At 43.4% G+C, this 21,291-nt stretch overlaps 1 protein-coding gene across 2 annotated transcripts in view; it reads right to left on the bottom strand.

Annotated features, from left to right (window-relative positions):
* Positions 1-8,384: 8,384 nt before the first annotated feature.
* The window catches only part of LOC309613141 (uncharacterized protein), a 241,430-nt gene continuing 228,523 nt past the window's right edge, over positions 8,385-21,291 (bottom strand). Inside the window, exons 8-10 of one of the 2 annotated variants that reach the window (XM_082359696.1) lie at positions 20,366-20,456; positions 13,548-13,631; positions 8,385-9,566 (exon numbers count right to left, since the gene is read on the bottom strand). The gene's annotated coding sequence lies outside the window, so the exon portion shown is untranslated. Of the gene's footprint in view, positions 9,567-12,321; positions 13,632-20,365; positions 20,457-21,291 lie in introns of those variants that run through there. The other variant, XR_014235540.1, reaches the window with a different exon arrangement.

The following is a 21,291-nucleotide window of genomic DNA, read 5'->3' as shown; positions in this document are numbered from 1 at the left end:
GATCAGGATAGCGCTTACCTCATGGGCTTTCTGTGAAGATCAGATGAGTTAGTCCATGAAAGAGCTTTCAAAGCGCTAGGTATACATCATGTAGTCGATGGCAGCCATCTGCCAAAATCATCACTAGTGGTATAGTTATTCTCAACCAGCCATAACCATTGTGCTGGTAAGTGTCCATGTCCTCCAGGTCCCTCTCACCCTTCTGCACCCCAAGAGGCTGACCTACATGGACCATGTCAGTGAGCTCCCTGGCCCTCTAATTTATTTATTTATTTATTTATTTATTGGCTGTGTTGGGTCTTCGTTGTGGCGCACGGGCTTTCTCTAGTTGCAGCGAGCAGGGGCTACTCTTCGTTGTGATGCGCGGGCTTCTCATTTCAGTGGCTTCTCTTGCTGTGGAGCACGGGCTCTAGGCACGTGGGCTTCAGTAGTTGTGACTCATGGGCTTAGAGCATAGGCTCAGTAGTTGTGGTGCATGGGCTTAGTTGTTCTGCGGCATGTGGGATCTTCCCGGACCAGGGCTCAAACCTGTGTCCCCTGCATTGGAAGGTGGATTCTTAACCACTGTGCCACCAGGGAAGTCCCCCTGGCCTTCTAGTTTCCAGTTGACTCCAGCCTATGGGAGGCATCAGCAGGAGGTCCGGAGAGTAGATTGGGGCATTTGTTCTCCTTGGCTCCTTCCTTTCAGGGTTTCTGGGGCTCAGCTGATTTCCTTTATCAAAGGTGGCCTCTTCTCTGGAGGCCCGCTCCCTACAACTACCCACTTCTGGTTGCAGGAACTTCTCCCTCTTCTTGTCCTTTAAGACCCAGTGATGGTAATGGCTTTCCCACCTTTGCAGGCCCCAAGGTTTCCTTCATACCATCTCTTGTTGGTTTCCTTAGCACCTAAGTAATGGTCCTTTCATTAAATGTCCCCCAAATGACCCCGTTTGAGCATGCCTTCCGTTCTTGCTGGAACGCTGACCAAGACAACTTTCTTTCAGGTATTGGGCCTGCTGGCTTAAGAGGCCAATAAGACCTCATCCTGTTAAGGAAGCCCTTGTCCCTCTGGTCAGCTGTGGAACCTTCAATGAGGTGACCACATTGTCACAAGACCACTTCTTTTTCATTCTGCAAGAAGCTTTGGAGGTATCAAGGAAATTTGTAATCTTAACATACATGATGACCATACTCCGTGCCAGAAAATGAAACCAAAACCGAGTGGCCCAGGGACAATACTGGGTTGCTGTGGGTTTCCAGCAGCCAAGGGGCGATGAGTCAGAGTGACTGGTATGAGTCCATGAGGGGAAGTAGGTCAGTGGATCTAGGGACCACTGTAGTCACCCTGCTGCCCTGAGCCAACTCTGACCACGCTCCAGGGCTGTGTGGTCCCTTCATCCATATGCTTCTCCAGCCCCATTCTTGAGCAGGCTCTCTCCTGCCAGCAACACCACTGAAATGGAATTTCCAAGTGGTCTTCTGCTATAGCCCTGGTGTGACACTAAAGAACTTGAAGTTCAGTTGTGTCTATACTTACCCCATTCAGGTGTGCAGGACCCAGCACTGGCACAGCCCTCCTCTGTCTGCTCCTCACCCCCATCCCATACAGTGGTTCCTTTCTTGTTCAAACCAGGTCTTCCTTTTTTAGACTGAGAGCTTGTTGTGGTCAGAGAATGAGTCTTTATATCCTTGGTACCCAGCTCAGAGCTTGCCTTTTAGAGAGTCCTGAGGTTAGCAGGAGAGTTAGAAATATAGGCTTTGGCAGCAAGGAGATGAATCTTGGCTCCCTTAGCCTTTTATCCATCACTTCTCACATTACTCTGTTAGTATCTTCTGATTCTAGTCTCAATACCACTAACTTTAGGTAAGATATTTCATGTTCTTGAGCTGTATTTTCCTCATGCATAAAAATGGAGAAAAAATTACCCTCCTTATAGGGTTGTTACGGTAATTAGGTAAGATTAGCATATACAAAGACCTTAGCATATTAGCAAACACAGAAACTATTATTGTTATTACACTGATGAATAAAACTTTCTGAAATTAGAAACCCACATACCTACTTGTCTATAATTTCAAAATAGACAAGGACACAAGAGAAACATCAGAAGATCTGATCAAAGCAGGTGAAGCATCGTGTTTCCATTAATGTATCCACCTGTGTCCACGGAGCAGCAGTTTCCTGTAGCATGAGAGGCCTGGGTTTTGAGGAGGGCTTTGAATCTCAGATTTGTCAATTACAAGTTGCTGACAGGAGACATGTCACTCCACATCCATAGCCTCAGTTTCCACATCTCCAAATCTGGTATCCACTCAAGGTTATTTTCTCACTGGATGATAATTGAGCACCTACTATGTGTCAGGCATTATTCTAGGCTGTAAATATAGCCACAGACAGGACAGGATAACCCCTGCCCTCATGGGGCTTACATTTTAGTTGGAGAAGGGGCAGGGGGTGTGGGGAGACAGATAATAAGTAAATGAATCCATAAGCTAATTTCAGGTGTTGATAAGCATTATGGGGAGAATGAAAGAGGATACTGGAATATAGAATAACCCTGTGGGGGGATCGGGTTGGGTTCCTTGATTAAGGTGGTCAGGGTGAGACTCTCAGAGTAGGTGACTTTGGAGCTTAAATAAGAATGGAGAGAAAAAGCCAACCATGGAAGGATCTGGGTAGGGGTTAAGTATTCCAGGCAAACGGATAACCAGTGCAAAAGTCAGAGGTTGAACAAGCTTGTATATTTAAGTCATTAAAAATAGACCAGTGTGGCTGGAGCACAGTGAAGGAGACAAGGTCAGAAGGTAACGAGGATTAAATGAGATGGTGTGACTGAACTGTCCAGAACAATGACACTGGGGGTGTGTTTGATGAGTGCTGTCTTTCCCTCAACAACATCTATACCTTGAGGACCTACTGTGCGTCAGTGTAAGATGCAAAATTCAGAAAACAATATTGCTATCTCTAAGGAGCTCATGGTCTAATAGGAGAGGAAAGATATCCACTTTAAAAATAAACAAATCAAAATGAGGCAAATGATGAGACCTGAAAACCAGTGATAGTACCTGGGTGATGATATAAATATAGAATAGATACAGATATGGATGTGGGTGTGGATGTGGACATTGGATGTTGGATACGGGTGTAGAAGTTGGATGTGGATGAGGATATAGATGCGGATGTGAATGTGGATGATGAATGTGGACGCAGATATTCGATATGCTTGTGGATGGTGGGTGTGGAGGTGGATTCGTATATTACATATATATATAATGGAATGAATGAATAAGCGATTGAATAAGTGAATACATATAAAGGAGGCAGAGAGTCCTGGGTGGATGGCTGAGGAGAAAGCTTCCTACCAAAGGCAGAGGTAGGCAGAGGTGGTGATGCAGAAGACATGTCCACCACTGGAAGACACCAGCTGGGCTGGAACAGAGGGTTCCTGTAAGGAAGTAATAGCTGGGAAGTAGGTAGAAGACCGATCGTGAAGAATTTTTGATTTGCCCTGTGGACCTGTCACGTTATTTATACTTGTACAATTAATAGACATTTGTTTAGCACATGAATGAACAAAGCATGTCTACAGCAGGCCCGAGTTTCTATGAGCATATTCTATTTCTCCAATTTCTCCATGCGAAAGCAGAAACACAGAAAATGACTTCCTCCTGCCCTTTCTCCATAACCATTTTGAAGTCAGTTATTATGTCTTAAATTCAACAATCAATGAAACATAAAAATGCTCATTTCAGGTTCTGATGGGGGAAAGAGGATGGAAGAGCCAGTGGTGATTTTAAAAAAATGTCATACATTTGTGTATTTCTTTAAAAGAAATATTCTTAATGTTAAAATCTGAGCATGAAACAAAAATCAGGAAGGTTCAAAAAATAAAATTATTATAAATGTCAAAATTGGGGTGGCCCAGGAATACATATCGGCAGACCATAAGGACCCTCATGATTTCTACTATCCATTTGATTCTGTGCAGCTTCATGGTCAGAACCAATCACAGATTTAGACTATAGAACTCCCCACACAAATGTTCTTCTCATGGAACTGTGTTTTGGCAAAGGAAGCTCTGGGAAAAGCTAATATATGCCATTGAATATAGTCAGTATGATTTAAACTGAAGAATTTTTAAAGCAGGGGTTGCCAGTTGTTCACTAGAACTGTAGAACTGCAGAAAAGATTTTAATAATATACTACAGAACATGCAGTTTTGAGCAATATAACTTGTCATTAAGATTTTTTAGGTTGAATTAGTTGCAAATTATGTCACTAAAATTACCATAAAAAACTGAGCCAGGGCTTCCCTGGTGGTGCAGTGGTTGAGAATCTGCCTGCTAATGCAGGGGACACGGGTTCGAGCCCTGGTCTGGGAAGATCCCACATGCCGCGGAGCAACTGGGCCCGTGAGCCACAATTACTGAGCCTACGCGTCTGGAGCCTGTGCTCCGCAACAAGAGAGGCCGCGATAATGTGAGGCCCGCGCACCGCGAAGAAGAGTGGCCCCCACTTGCCGCAACTAGAGAAAGCCCTCGCACAGAAACGAAGACCCAATACAGCCATAAATAAATAAATAAATAAATAAATAAACCCAAAGTTAAAAAAAAAAAACAAGAAACAAAAACTGAGCCATTGTAAGGGTTATGGGCTATGAGACAATTACATTTTTGTAGTTGTCAGCCCAAAACAGAGTTTTAGAAGTGTAGATATTAAGCTGTCCTTGCTGCCAATAATTGGATAAAAAATCACTTGCCCGTTGAAGTAATAACTTCAGCCAAAGAGAAGATCCTTTCCCCCAGTCTCTATGGGAATGTGGCACGGGGCATGTTTGTGAATTAGCATCCAACTATGATAGTCAGGATCCAGCGTTGGCCTTTGTAGCTCAGGGGTCGACATGAAAAGGACCTCAAAAAATACTGGGTGACAGTGATGCCAAGAGAAGGTTGCAGCTCTTTTAGAAAAGGACAGCTGGTGGCTCAGTGGTTGAGAGTCTGCCTGCCAGTGCAGGGGACGCGGGTTCGAGCCCTGGTCTGGGAGGATCCCACATGCCGCGGAGCGGCTGAGCCCGTGAGCCACAGTTACTGAGCCTGCGCATCTGGAGCCTCTGCTCTGCAACGAGAGGCCGCGATGAGGCCCGCGCACCGCGATGAGGAGTGGCCCCCGCTCGCCGCAGCTGGAGAGGGCCCTCGCACGGAAGTGAAGACCCAACACAGCCATAAGTAAATTAATTAATTAATAAAAAAAAAAAAAGAAAAGGACAGAGTTGAAATAGCAGAGTTTTGTTTTGTTTGTTTAGAGAATGTAATAATTTGGAAGAGTTTTTAAAATCGGGGAGTGAGTCCATTTTGCCTTCCCTGGCTGCGATCAAATTGGTTTGCCTTTGAGGCAGGTGAAAGCTAAGCGCTTGGTCCTGGTATAGGTCTTGAATAGCCCTGTGTCCCTCAGTTTGACAAAGACTGTCCTTCCCGCCCCCACCCTGAAATCATTGCAGAAGCAGTGGTCTTCTAGTGTTTGGCACTCAGACCAGGATTTCAACCTGCTCTAGGACACATTTCCTGCACATTTACCTAAAGGGCCCCACACCCAAATGTCTTGTTTCCCCCAAGAGCCTCTAGACCTAAGCTGCCATGTGTTGGAAGCCCAGGGCCTGTGGAGTGGAACAATATGACTCCTTTCTCCCCCTCATAAGTTTTGGAAGGTTCAAAAAAAGCAGGTGCAAATCACAACTGAATTTGAAACCCCAGAGGAAGCCAGAGCAAATCAACTTAACAACAACAAGAAAGCTTATTACAGAAAAACCTGGAGATAAACTTCAGCTGTGGTATCTCCGAGCAATTATCAACTCCCTGGCTGATTTCAAAGCCCCCTCAGGATCTCGTGTAGATTGAATCCTCATGATCTTGTCTCATGTGAGGACCAGTGGGCTGTTCTTGAGCCATAGGTCTGTGGTTGTGGGTAAATATATTGATATCCTAGCAACTTGTGAAAGCCACAGTACCCTAGCCAGGGCTTGTTTTCACTTTTTGTTAGCAGGAGAGTAGGTTTGAGGTGGGAGCCTGGGGATATTTTGAGCCAAGCAAAGAGGTTCTTGGTAAACATATGAATTCTCTAACTTCTGGTCATCCTTGGCTGCCCCTTGAAAGTTGGGGTCATCTTTCCATTCAGCCTTCCCATGTCCTCCCAAAATCTGAAGTTTGCTCTTCTTTTAAAAATGTAGAAACCATATCATTCATTCACCAAACTTTCACTGCTTTGGGGTGCCTAGCTCCAGGCACTGTGCATGGTTATGAAAATGGAGGTGTTCAAGACAAGGTTTCTACCCTCAAGAAGCACACTGTCTAGTCAAGAAGACTGATTGCAACAGCCATACCAGACCTGCTGCTTCCCACCTTCGTGTCCTTGCACTTGACCTTTCCTCTGCCTGGACAGAATGCCCTTGTCTCCCTTTCTCCTCTAGGGGAGGCTTCCTCCATCCCTACCCACAGCCAAGTTGTCCACACCTCTGGGATGCTCTTTACTTTGGTCCCACATCTGTTTCACATTTTTCACCTAGTATAGGATGATCTGAGATCCTGTTTATTACTTCTTCCAGACATATTCCTGCCTGGACTGTTTCCTGGCACATGGTAGACACATGATCATTATTGGTGGAATGAATGAGTGAATGAATTCACAGGAAAGGTGTAGCACTCTGAAGCTTAACTGCCTCAGCTTAAATGCTGACTCCAATGCTTATGGATTGGGCAAATGAAACTGAGTTATTTTGCTTCCCAATACTCACTGTTTCTATCTGTAAAATGGGAATAAGACCTGTTTCACAGGGTTGTTGCGGGGATGAGCAAATCCCCCTTGATACGTGCTTAGCAAAATGATTGCCACTTGATAAGAGCTCCATGCATCGTAGCCATTAGGAGAGTCATCACTAGTACACATCTACTGGTTGACCACTAGGTGCCCTGCACTGAGGATATAAAATGAATAAGGAATGGTATCTGCCATCAGTGAACTCCCAGCCTGATTGGGGAGACAGATGCAGTAACAGAAATTAACAGGCTGTTTTACCAGTAAGTGGGATTAGGAACACAGGGGTAGACACCTAACCCAGACTGGGGTGGAGGGGCTAGATCAGTGAGGAAGGAATCACAGAAGTGATACTGGGGGATCATGAGATCTAAAAACAAAAACAAATTCAGAATCTTGAAGGCCTATGCCCAAATCCTGCCTTAAATATTTCCAACATATTTCAGCATTTCCTTTTTTCTAGCTGTATTATTGACTTTCATTATTTCTTGACTTCCATGAGCATACTGCTTTACAATTTACCAAGGGCTTCCACACACCATGTAACGGTTTTATTCGATTCTCCCAACTTCCCTGTGAGGCAGATAAAGCAGGTAAAATAAAATTCAGTTTACAGGTGAGGAAATTGCGGCTCAGAGAAACCACACAGCTTCTGTGTGATATCAGCTAGATGTGGCCCCCATTAAGTCTGATGCCTTCCCATTCCCATAGTCTGTACGCCCCATGAACAAACCAGGAGCCCACCACCTCTGCACCTTTGCCACACTATTTCCTTCACCTGAAATGTCCTCCCCATCCTCTTTGTCTGAATCTTTCTCTTCTCTGAAGTCGCTGCTCTAACCCTAACTCCCCTGGGGAGTCTTTCCCTGTCCACACAGCTGGCAGGAGTCTCTTGAACTCCAAGAAGACTCACTGTCTAGGCTGTAATAGGACATTGACATCCTCTGGCAGAAGCTTTTGGTCTTTTTCATGTGCCCGTGTCTGCCTTCCCTACCTGGCTGCGAGCCTCTGGAGAGAGAGTACCTTGTTAATCTCTGTAATTGACATACAGTAGATGTTCAGTAAATGCCTGTTGATTAAGTGAATGGCATCAAGGTTGTTAGCCAAGTTTCCTTTTAGGCTGATGGGAACTTACTTGCAGGAGAAGCAGAAGAGCTTTTATTAGGCAATGAGGTCCTGAAGGTGGAAGTGAGATGGAGCGTCAGTGAGCACAGAGTCTGCCAGCAAAGCACATGGATAACAACTATACAGATTGGAAAGTTCCAAACAGAGTAAGACACGTGTAATGGGAGAACCCAGGTGGTAGATGGAGGGGATGGAAGCACCGACAGAGGGAAGGGCCAGTGGGGAGATCTGAAGAAGGTCATGGAGCGTGAGAAGGAACTGACCAGGAAAACAAGGGGTGGCAAGGCAGAGTGTAGACAGGGGCTCCCAGGTCTACAGAAGGAATAAAAACCAAAAACAACCCAGAGTCATGAAAAGACATGAAATGGATCTGAAGATAATATGGGATATTGTTTAAGTGCCATCCTGAAGTCCAAATAGATTCTGCCTCCTCCATGGATGGATGGATGGATGGATGGATGGATGGATGGATGGATGGATGGATGATACGAACATCCACTCAGAATAAAGAGGAAACATAAGTCAAAGATAAACTCTTGACTCTGAATACTAGAATTGTTGGTATTGATAACTATGTGTTGACAAAAGCAATGTAAATTTATTCTTTAATAATCAGGAACCAAAGGTTAGCAATTAAAAAAATTACTCTTAATCCCCCCATCCATATATAACCACTGCTAATATACTGGTGTAGGTCTTTCCAGTCTTTCTTTTATGTCTCTCTTATCCATCTGTCTGTCCATCTAACTATATACCTACTTTCCTCCATATCTACCTATGATCCTTCTATTTATTCATCCGTCAATCCATCTAGTCTTTACTAAAACAAAAATAGGTTCATCTGGCACTTTACATTTTGTAACATAATTTTCTAACCAATTTATTATAAGAATCCAGTTATGTCTACCTATTTTTAACTCAGATTCTAGTAGGTGCATAATATTCCTGTGGAAAGTACCAGAGTTGATACTACAATTCCCTACTTGTTTTTGCCATTATCAAAGATACTTCAATGAACGTGGGTACTTTTTTTTTTTTAACACCTTTATTGGAGGATAATTGCTTTACAATGGTGTCTTAGTTTCTGCTGTATAACAAAGTGAATTAGCTATACATATACATATATCCCCACTTCTCCTCCCTCTTGGTCCAAAGTTCCAGCACAGAGGCTTTCTCTAAAGCTGATGGGGTTCTGGCTTGATTGAGCAAAGCTTGAACTTGATACAGGGACAGGTTTAATCCTCTGACATAAATCACCTGTCTCCTGGAGTGACACCCCTTCATCTCCTCTGGATTTGTCTCTGCAGCCGCCAGGCAGGGTGGAGGGACCTCTGCCGCAGCACAGGTACATTAATGCAGCCATCGGCAATCGCAGGCCGTCTCCAGCTGATACGGTTTGACGGCACCAGCCCTTCTGGCATCTTCACAGCACTGGTGATTCAGAGCTGTCAATTAACACAGCTGCAAGAAAATGTCAATGATGGATTTATGGTGTGTGGCAGTGACTTCATGACCCATAGATGGAAAAGCAGATGCCTTTGAAATAAGACTAGTCAATTTGGCAAGAGGAGGAGAGAGAGACCTACCTTATATAGTAAAACAGCACCCATTCTGTTACTTCCTTGAAGTTCAAGAATTCAATGGCTCCACACAACTTCCAGGAAAAATACCAAACTTTTTAGTCAAGCAAAGAGGTAAGTGATGTGGTACAAAGAGGATGGGCTTGAAAGCCAGAAGTCATAGATTCTAGCTCAGTTCTGCTCCCCACTAGCTGTGTGACCTGGGCAACTGGCTTTCCTCTTGGGTTTAGCTTTCTCCATATATAAATGATCATACATAGAAGATGTCTGAGTGAGTAAATGAGTCAGTAAAAAGTCATGCATCATTTGAAAATCACTTACTGAGGGAATCTGATGTGCAGAGGGTACACAGTTGAGCTAGATAAACCAACCCCTGACTTTGGAACTTGTATTCTCAGGGGGTGTGTACTCGGGGGTCAGAACATAAAATAAACAGACTGTCAAATAGTGATTAAGTGCTCTGTTGAAGACAAAGCAGAGGGATGGTAGAGACCAGCTGGGTTGGGTTGGATTGGGTGGTCTGATGATGGTGACTGGGTAGGTAAGGTTGGAATGAGAAGATAGAGAAAGCCACAGGTAGAGCTGGGGAGGAACAATCCAACCTGAGGGAACCACTATACAAGGCATATATGTGAGTTTGGTGTTCCATTAATTAAACACATATTTACTGTGTATCCCTCTGCTCTACCACAGGAATGGGAGGATGAACAGGAAACCCACAGGCTCTGCCCTCACTGCACTTGGAGTGAAGTGGAAGAAAAGGACTATTTATTAAACAGGTGATTGTGACACAGACTGATGGATGAGCACCAGGAGGATGAGCCGGAACTTGGGGTACTTCTGGGAAAATATGACAGGAGACTCTAACCTAGCCTGGGAAAGCTGGGAAGGCTTCCTTGAGGAGGTGCCACTGAAGCTGAGTTCAGATCAAGCAACATCAAAGCAAAACAAAACAAGCCAGCATGGAATTTGAATTTGAATTTGAACCGACCATTGGTCTACCTGCCCATGCCCACTCTTTGACTGGCCACATTGGGATTCTGCTGGACCCAAAGTGATGTTGCAGAAAGTCTTTATTCATTTGGAAGAAGCCCAGGACATCACAGGAAAAATACATGAGATTCATTAAAGCATCAATAAAACATTCACGCTGTCACATTATCACTTATTGCAGGGGTTCTCAAACTTGGGCTCACATCAGAATCCCCCTAGTGGACTTGGTTAAACAGAGTGCTGGCCCTGTACTACCCCCTGGTTTCTGATTCAGGATGCTTGTGTGGGGTCTGAGAATTTGCATGTCTAATAAGTTCCCAGGTGATGGAGCTGCTGCTGGTCTGAGGACCATACTTTGAGAATAACTGACTTCGAAGGGGTGCTTGAGTCTCTGGGTAGGACTTTTAGGGCCATGGGAGTGTTTTCTAAAACTTCCTCGAAGCTGATGAAGGAGAGAAGAAAGAGCAGAGCTGGGTACAGGAGCTCCCAGGCCAGGACATCTGGGGCCCTTCCAGAAGGATCCTCTCCAGCCTGGTTTCCCCTTCAGACTTCTTGTAGCCAGTGGATCCCAAACAACAATACTTACCCTTGCTTTGGCATTTGTGTTCTAACATGTAAATGCACTTGGAATTTTTCTTCTTTTCTGAGAGAAAGGTAGCAGGGCTTTGCCAAACCAACTACACATACTCGAACACACATTTCACCTTGGCCTCTTGGATAGTTTACCCTCAGTTCTTTTTCTCTCTCCCAAAGTCCATATTAATTCTCTGCTGGGTCAACTCCCAAAGATGTTGCTGTCATAGCCTCTGGGCTCTGGACAATGTCCAGACAAACCTGCTGGGCAGCGTGTGAGGGGAATAGAGCAGAGCAAGTCCCGGCTTTGCAGACACCTCACTCTGGTTCTGAATTCCTGACCAACCACGTAGCAATGACCCTTCATGGGAGCTGCCTAACCTCTCTAAGCCTTCGTAGAATGGTTGGGGAGGGGGAATAGCTCCACAGGATTGTTGGGATCTTGGCCAGAGATGATGGATGTTAAGCCTGGGGGCATAGGAGGCTCCCAGCAGGTTAGGGACCCACAGCATTCTGTCATGTAAAGTGGTGCTGGACACAGAATTGCTGGCTCCAGGTCCATCACCCTCTCCCACATGGCTTCCAAAACACACAAGAGCGGCTGGAGGGGCCATCGCTCAGTGCTTACTAGCCCTCCTCTGGCATATTTCCAGGCCCTTGACATCTTTTGCCTGGATTATTATTTTTTTAATTAATTAATTTTTTATAGATTTTTTTTCAGTTTTTAACATTTTTTATTTATTTATTTATTTATTTATTTATGGCTGCGTTGGGTCTTCCTTGCCGTGTGTGGGCTTTCTCTAGTTGCAGCGAGCAGGGGTTACTCTTCGTTGTGGTGCATGGACTTCTCATTGCAGTGGCTTCTCTTGTTGTGGAGCACGGGCTCTAGGTGCGCAGGTTTCAGTAGTTGTGGCACACGGGCTCAGTAGTTGTGGCTTGGGGGCTCTGGAGCACAGGCTCAGTAGCTGGGTGCACAGGCTGAGTTGCTCCACAGCCTATGGGATCTTCCCAGACCAGGGCTCAAACCCGTGTCCCCTGCATTGGCAGGTGGATTCTTAACCACTGCGCCACCAGGGATGTCTGGCCTGGATTATTGCAATGGCCTGCAAACGACTTCTCTGCCTCCAGAGTGCCCCTAAAATCCCTCTTCTGCCTCATCCAAGGGAACTTTTGTAAAGTAGAGGCCTGATCATACCTCCAAAAACTCTTCAGAGTCTCTCCACCATCCAGAGCAGGGACCATGTCCTCAGCGCCTATAGATGGCAGTAGGAAATAAAAGTGAGTGCCAGGACCATGGGTAGGCAACAGGGAGCAGTGGGGATTATGGTGAACTGAAGCATAGCTGTCCAAAGGCATTCAAACTCAGAATTCTGTAAAATCCTCCATCGGCCAAGTACAGCTTGTCCTGGCACTGAGTGTAGCCTTGGATTACCAGTGTGTGAGAGCTCACCTGGTGTATGAAGTCCAAGCTCCTTAGCCTGGCTTACAAGGATCAGCGTCCTCCTCCTTGCTCTGCCCTGACTTGAAATTCATACAACTGTCCAACTGTTCGCAGTTCCTCCACATGTGCTGGTCCTTAGCTCTGTACTTTGATCAAGGCTAGAATGCTTTTCCCCTACTCTTCACACGGTAAAATCCTGCTCATTGCTTAGAACTCAGTGCAGGCAACACCTCCTCCAGGAAGTCTTCTTTTCATTCACTCCTGGTTCTGCCAGATGGGTTATGCACCTTTTCCTGGTGCCCCAATGATATGTGGCTTTTTTCCATCGTTATACTCATCACATGGTACTACAATTATCTCTTTTGCATCTGCCTCTCCTGCTAAGGTGTAAACTCCTAAGATTAGGGACCAAGTGTGATTCACCTTTGTGCCTAATGAAAAGGAGCTGTTCACTCATTGTTTGATAAATGGATGATGGGAGGCAGGTGGTCTCCACAGCAGTGAGAAGTCTGAACAGTGGCACAAGGGGTGCACCCATTAGCAACAGGCAGAAATTGGGAGAGGCACAGGACTGGTCATCCCTCTCTCCCTTCCCAGGATGAACATCACAGGAATGAGTATAGAACAATGAAAGTAACAGAACTGAAGTGCAAGAATGTCCTTGACTTTATCTCTCAAACACTAAAGACTGTGTCCTCTTATTGCTGATTTAAATTCCCAAGAGAAAATCTGATTGTCCAGTTAAATCCCTTTAGGCCCCATGGGACAGCTGCCCACACCAGACTAGCCCAAGATGCTGGTCAGGCTGCATGTTGGCTGCGTATGGTCAGGGGTCCTTCTTTGGTCCAATTGGGGCAGGATCATATGCAAGAAAACATGGCACCTTCCATGGATAGAACCTCTCCGAAGGGACTTTGAGTGTGGCAGGTGAGTTCTCTAGCTTGGGTGGTACAGGGTTCAGGACTGAGACTAGGGTGAAGCAAATGAGGTACCTAGGGTGCAAAATTTCAGGAGGGGTCACTCAGGGTCATGTAGGTGCCTCACTCACCTCGCTCTAATCCTAGTCCTGATGGGTCTGATTTTCTGCATGACTTCAGGAATTCCCTGTCTCTCTGACCTTCAGTTTCTTCATCTGTAAAATCAAGAGGTCAAATTATTTGGCCTGTTAGGTTCTTTTTGGTTTTAGGACTCCTTTATACTCCCCCAGCTTTGGGGACAGCTCACCTTCCCCCATCTTACCCACTGGACTTTCCCCCTTTGTCTGAGGGACCTGATCATCTCTTGATTAGCTGCCCTGGCCAAGCCTGGCTTGATGTCCAAGGGCCCAGCTCACAAGCCACTTAGCAAAGGCAGTCATGAAAGAAAACATAACATCTGTTCTGGGCTTTCATGGAGGACATGCTTCACATTCTTCCCCTCAAAGTAAAATGGATCAGCCTTGACCTGGGGTCAACCAGGGAGAAGTAATCCTCAGGGGGTAGGGTGCCATTCGGTGCTCAGATGAAGTCATTTACCACATGGTCGTTGGTAGCCCTGAGGAATGAAAAGTATTTGCCTTCCCTATTAATCACTCAAAAAAGTTTGTGAACATCTTGGGTCAAATTGACAGTTTGCATCTTGCACACAAAGGGGCCTAAGGTTTGACTCCCACTTAGTAAAAGTCCATGTAGGTTTGTTCCTCTGAGGATAAGCCGGAGGACCACAGAGATAGGAAGGGGAGATAATGGGAAGGCGGGGAGAGGAGGCAAGAAGGTGTTATTCATCTAGTCCAGTCTCAGATCCAGTGCTTGAACCCAAACTAAGAGGGTTCCATCAGTCATCCTCCTCCAAAGACAGCTCATTTCACTGACAGATGGCAAATGTTATTAGAAATATCTTTTATACTGATGAGCCAAAGTATATCTCCTTGACACATCCATATATTAGTCAGTATGGAAGAGGAACAAGTCAATATCTCACCCAAATAGTTGCCCTTACAGCATTTGAAGACACATCCTACTTGAATCTCCTATTCCCCATGAAAAAAAAAAAAAATCCCTAGTTCTTTCAGTCCATCCTTATACAATATTTCCAGGCACCCATCCCCTCTGGCTCATCCTGACCCCCTCTTCTGGGATCATAGTGTATTGGTGACCTTCACACAGTGTGGGGTCAGACCACACATGGTTGTGCAAGTGTGCAGAGCAGATCAATCATCTCAACACACAGATGCCATTGGGTGATGACAGAGCCAGGAAAGAGCCCAGTTCTATTGATTCCCAGGTACCTGGGGCAGATGGAGAGATACCAGTAAACCAGCGAGGGAGGGGACTAGCCCTTGCAACATGCAAATAGTTGCATGGAATTTATCATGTGGGTACCATCCCTGGGGGCTCCCGTGGACCACACATCTACACAAAGCCAGCACGCCCATAGATACAGAATCCAGATCTGAGCAACCAGATGTGCTATCAGCCAATCAAACAAGTAACAATTCCATGGCTAATGTTAAAAAGCCTATAATACAGTGTAAAGGGAAGGCCTGGATGAAGACTCACACCTCTTTGATGTATATCCGTGTTGCCTAAACTCTCTTCCTTTCCTTGATTACTAACAACCATGGAGATGCTCGGTTCCCTTTATACTACATTTCCAAGAAGCTCATACAATGTGTCAGCTCAGTTTCCCTGGCTTCCCTTATTCCAAAATTCTGGAACAATTATTCCCTCATTTCATATGGTACCAGATTTTTCATTCTGCTTTTAATGATGCTGTGATTTCTTCTTTAAGGTGTATATTAGTTCCATGAATATTGCACAGTATTTCTATGGTAATGGAAAGGACACTATTCTTGACTTATCCCAGTGGTTTCAGCTGCTACATACAATGACATCTCCCAAACTTTTACCCTGAACTATATCCTAAATCATGCACTACATCTTTCCAATGGTACCTCTCCCTTTGGGGGTTCCACAGGTACTTGAAATTCATCATCTCTCCTCCCCACCCATACTCTGAATAATCTACCATGATTAATGGTCCTGTGATCACTGCCAATCAGAGCACTGTGCTGCTGAGAGAGGAAATTCACATTTCTTGAGCATCCACTGCAAAGTTTAACAACTGTGAGGTACAAATATTATCCCTATTTTATAGAGAAGGAGACTGAGGTACACTGTCTTCTGCCCCATGCTTGATCCTTTAACAAATGCAGTGGGCTCTGCTTCCAAGGTACATCCAGAATTCTAGTGCATCATACACATTTGAAGCATAACTATCTTGTTTCCAGCAACCATCATCTCCTGCTGTGGTTACTGCAATAGGCCCTAACTAGGTCTCTCTGTTTCCATGTTTGTTCCTCTAAAACTAAACTTTGTAAAGTCTCCAGAGAGAAGTCTTCATGTGATTCAGATAAACTCCCTGCTAAATTTCCATCTCACTTAAAATGATGTTCTTCTCATTGTCCTAGAGGACCTATGTAATCTGCCTCCAGTTCCTCTTGGAACTCACCTCCAACTGTGATTTCTCCCTCTCCCTGTGCTCCATCACATGGGCCTCCTGGAACTGCCACAAACACATCAAGACACTCTTGCCAGAGGGCACTTGTACTTGTTTTTCTCTCCATCTGGATACACCTCCCCCAGATAGCCACATGGTTTCTCCCTCATTTCCTTCAGCATCCCACTTAAATAGGACTGTATTCCCTGACCACCCCATGCATAATCTTCATACTCTCCCTTCTCCTTTCCTCACATGCTCATTTTCTTTTTCTTCCTGACACATCTACAGCCAACATATATATTCAATTTTTATTTGTTTGTTGTCCAGCTCCTCTCACGAGAATATAAGCCTCATAAACTTTTATTCTTGTGACAAAATCTATTTTATCTTACATCAGGGGTCCCCAACCCCCGGGTCATGGGCTGGTAGTGGTCTGTGGCGTGTTAGGAACCGGGCTGCACAGCAGGAGGTGAGTGGTGGGTGAGCAAGCCAAGCTGCATCTGTATTTATAGCCGCTCCCCATCGCTCACATTACGGTCTGAGCTCCGCCTCCTGTCAGATCAGTGGCGGCATTAGATTCTCATAAGAGCGCGAACCCTGCTGTGAACTGCGCATGGGAGGGATCTAGGTTGCGCGCTACTTATGAGAATCTAATGCCTGATGATCTGAGGTGGAGCTGAGGCAGTGATGCCAGCACTGGGGAGTGGCTGCAAATACAGATTAACATTAACAGAGAGGTTTGACTGCACAGAGACCATAATAAATCAATTGCTTGCAGGCTCATATCAAAACCCTATCAGTGAGTGGCAAGTGAAAACAAGCTCAGGGCTCCCACTGATTCTGCATTATGGTGAGTTGTATAACTACTTCATTATGTATTACAATGTAATAATAATAGAAATAAAGTGCACAATAAACGTAATGCACTTAAATCATCCTGAAACCATCCCCCTCCCTGCCCCAGTCCGTGGAAAAATTGTCTTCCATGAAACTGGTCCCTAGTGCCAAAAAGGTTGGGGACCACTATATTACATCTAGTAGGCGCTCAATAAATAGCCAGTGAAAGAATGACTAAGAGGCAACTGGTAAAATAGGGAGGACCCGAGATGGTATGGGATTCAGAGACCATCACCTACAAGAATTATTGGGAAGGAGGAAGAAAATATGACCTGGAAGGATAGCACAAGGAAGGGAGCCATGAGGACTGACTTCAACTATTTGAAAGGCTGTCATGCAGAGTAGAAGATTTATTCTGAATTTTCCATAAGGTAAAACTAATACTACTGAGTAGTTTGCCAGGTGGACAAAAGGGGTGTGGCAGGCATTCAGGACAGAGAATTATTTGAGCACTGGGTTGATGCTGAGACATGGAAGGACATGGCTTGTTTGCTGAATACCAGTTAGTCATGTGTAGCTGGAGGGGAGGGGTAGTAGATGAGGCCACAGAGATAAACTGGGTGGGCTATGTAAATATGTCATGTCACGAGCTTTGACTTTTATTGTATTTATTTATTAATTTATGTAAACATCATATGCTCCCCATTTAATGAGCACACATTCTGTTCTAGGCTCTCTACTGGGTCATGGGGATGAAAAGAATGGAATATAAAATCTCTGTCCTTAAAGGATACTAATGGGCATTAATCAAGTTCCTAATGGCCTCTGCACATAACAGGTGCTCAAAAAATACTGGATGCCTGAATGCAAGCTAAATTTTTCTAGTTAACACTTATAACAATCCTGTGAAGCCAATGAAATTTTACCCATTTTATAGGTGAGGAAACAAAAATTTAGAGAAGTTTTCTGTCCCATCTCTATACAGTTGGTTAAATTTTGAGCCATCATTTAAACCCAGCTCTGTCTGGCATCAAAATTTTTTCCTTTTTTGCATTATGTCCTCTTGTCACCTCAAAGGAGCTCAGACTCTCATAAATGCCTTCATAGACCAGGGAAGTACAAAGAGGAGGGATGGATCTACTATATACATCAGGGGAGTTTTGAGGGGGAACCTGAAAAATGAGTGAGACTCTTTAATCTCCTTGCCCAAATAGTTACCAAGGACCTAGAATGTTCCCAGTGCCTTGCTACCAAACCCTGGGAAGCAAGGGTCACCAAGATTGAATGTTCCAGACTTGGGTTGTACAGTCTGGGTTTAGAACACCAGCTTTCCCCTTGATTAGCTCTGTGACCCTGGGCTATCAATCTTCTTAATTCTCAGTTTCCTCATGCATAAAATGGGTATTAAAAATTGTACATCCTGGGACATCACTACAGATCCTATGGCTATTATAGGGAAATAAAGGAGTACTATGAACAACTCTATACCTACAAATTCGACAACCTAGATGAAATTAACCAATTCCATGAAGGACACAATTTGCCAAAACTCACACAAGAAGAAATACATAACCTGAACAGGCCTATGTCTATTAAAAAAATTGATTCAATAATTAATAACCTTCCAAAACAGAAAGCACCAGGCCCAGATGGGTTCAGTGGTAAATTCTACCAAACATTTTAAATAAATTTTACTAAATCTCTGCAATCTCTTTCAGAGGATAGAAGCCGAAGGCATACTTCCTAACTTACTCTATGAGGCTAGCATTACCCCAATACCAAAAACAGACAGACATTATGAGAAAAGAAACATACAGACCAATATCTCTCATGAACATAGATGCAAAAGTCTTCAAAATATTAGCAAATTAAGTCCAACAATATATAAAAAGAATTATGCACACAACCAAGTGGGATTTATCCCAGGTAAGTAAGGCTGGTTGAACATTAGAAAATCAATTCATGTAATCCATTACATCAACAAGCTAAAAAAGAAAAATCACTTGATCATATGATCATATCAATAGATGCAGAAAATACATATGACAAAATCCAACAACATTCATGATAAAAACTCTTAGTGAACTATGAATAAAGGAGAACTTCCTCGACTTGATAATATCTACGAAAACCCCACAGCTAATATCACACACGATGAGAAACTCAAAGCTTTCACACTAAGGTCAGGTACAAGATAAGGATGCCCCTGTCACCACTCCTTTTCAACATCATACTGGAAGTTCTAGCTAATGCACTAAGACAAGAAAGGAAAAGAAAATAACAGGTATGCAGACTGGGAAGGAAGAAATAAAACTGTGTTTGTCTGCAGATGACATGATCATCTAAGAAAATCTGAATTAGCAAAAATCTCCTGGAACTAATAAGTGATTATTACCAGGTTGAAGGATACAGGTCAATATATAAAGGTCAATTGCTTTCCCACAAACCAGCAATGAACAACTGGAATTTGAAAGTAAAAATACAATACCATATACATTAGCACCCAAAAAAATGAAATACTTAGGTACAAATCTAACAAAATATGGATGAAATTTATGTGATTAAAACTACAGATCTCTGATAAAAGATATTAAAGAAAAACCAAATATATGCATAGGAAGAATCAGTATTATCAAAATACTGATAAGTATCAAGTTCTTCACAACTTGATCTGTAGGTTCAATCTAATCCCAATCAAAATCCCAGCAAGTTATTTTGTGGATATTGTCAAACTAATTCTAAAGTTTATATGCAGAGGCAAAAGGCCCCAAATAGCCAACACAATATGGAAGGAGAAGAGCAAAGCTGGAGGACTAAAACTACCCAACTTCAAGACTTATTATATAAAGCTACAGTAATCAAGACGGTGTGGTACTGGTGAAAGAATAGACAAATAGATCGGTGGACAGAGTAGAGAGCCCAGAAATAGACCCACATAAATATAGTCAACTGATCTTTGACAAAAGAACAAAGGCGATACAATGGAGCAAATTTAGTCTTTTATACAAATGGTGCTGGACCAATTAGATGAACACATGCAAAAAAAAAAAAAATGAACCTAGATGCAGACCTTATACCCTTCACAAAAATTAACTCAAAATGGATCACAGACCTATACGTAAAACTTAAAAGTATAAAACATAGAAGATAACATAGGAAAAAAACCTAGATGTGGGTATGATAATGCCTTTTTAGACATAACACCAAAGACATGAACCATGAAAGAAATTATCATTAAGCTGCACTTCATTAGAATTAAAAACTTCTGCTCTGTGAAAGAAATGTCAAGAAAAGGAGAAGATAAGCCATGACTAGGAGAAAATATTTGCAGAAGACACATCTGATAAAGGACTGTTATCCAAAATATATAAAGAAATCTTAAAATTCAATGACAAGAAAACAAACAACCTGTTTAAAAAATTAGCTAAGAACTTAACAGACACCTCACCAAGGAAGACACATAGATGGCAAATAAGCATATGAAAAGATGCTCCACATCATATGTCAACAAGGAAATGCAAATTAAAGCAGTGATATACCACTACATACCTATTAGAATGGCCAAAATCCTGAACACTGACAACACCAAGTGCTGATGAGGATGTGGATCAACAGGAACTCTCATTCACTGCTGGTGAACCTGCAAAATAGTACAGTCACTTTGGAAGACAGTTTGGCAGTTTCTTACAAAACTAAATACATTTAGCAATAACAGTTGTTGAAAACTTATGTCCAAACAAAAACCTGCACAAAGATGTTTATAGCAGCTTTATTTATAATTGCCAAAACTTGGAAGCAACCAAGGTGAATGGATAAATAAACTGTGGTACACCTAGACAATGAAATATTATTCAGTGCTAAAAATAAATGAACTATCAAGCCATGCAAGGAAACTTAAATGCATAATACTATGTGAAAGAAGCCAATCTGAAAAGGCTATATACTGTATGATTCCAACTATACGACATTCTGGAAAAGGCAAAACTATGGAGACAGTAAAAAGATTAGTGGTTGCCAGAAGTTGGGAGGGGGCGGGGAGGACGAATAGGTAGAGCACAGAGGATTTTTAAGGCAGAGAAAGTACTATGTATAATGTTACAATGATGGATATATGTCATTACACATTTGTCCAAAGCCATAGAATGTACAGTACCAAGGGTAAACTATGGATTTGGGGGTGATTATGATGTGTCAATGTAGATTCATCAGCTAAAACAAACATACTGCTCTGGTGGAGGACGTGCATAATGGGGGAGGCTGTGCATGTGTAGGGGCAGGGGTGACGTAAGACATCTCAGTACCGTCCCTTAGTTCTGCCGTGAACCTTAAACTGCTCTAAGAAAATAAAATCTTAATGAAAAAAATGTACCTCTCATAGGAGGTCATTAGGGAATTCAGTGACATAAATCATGTAGAATATTTAGCACAATTCCTGGCACAAAATAAGCGATCACTGACTCTCAGCCATGGGATAA

This window comes from Balaenoptera borealis (genome assembly GCF_965194805.1).
Source record: "Balaenoptera borealis genome assembly, chromosome: 1".
NCBI classification, from domain to species: Eukaryota; Metazoa; Chordata; class Mammalia; order Artiodactyla; family Balaenopteridae; genus Balaenoptera; species Balaenoptera borealis.
This window is presented reverse-complemented; position numbering and strand designations above follow the sequence as displayed.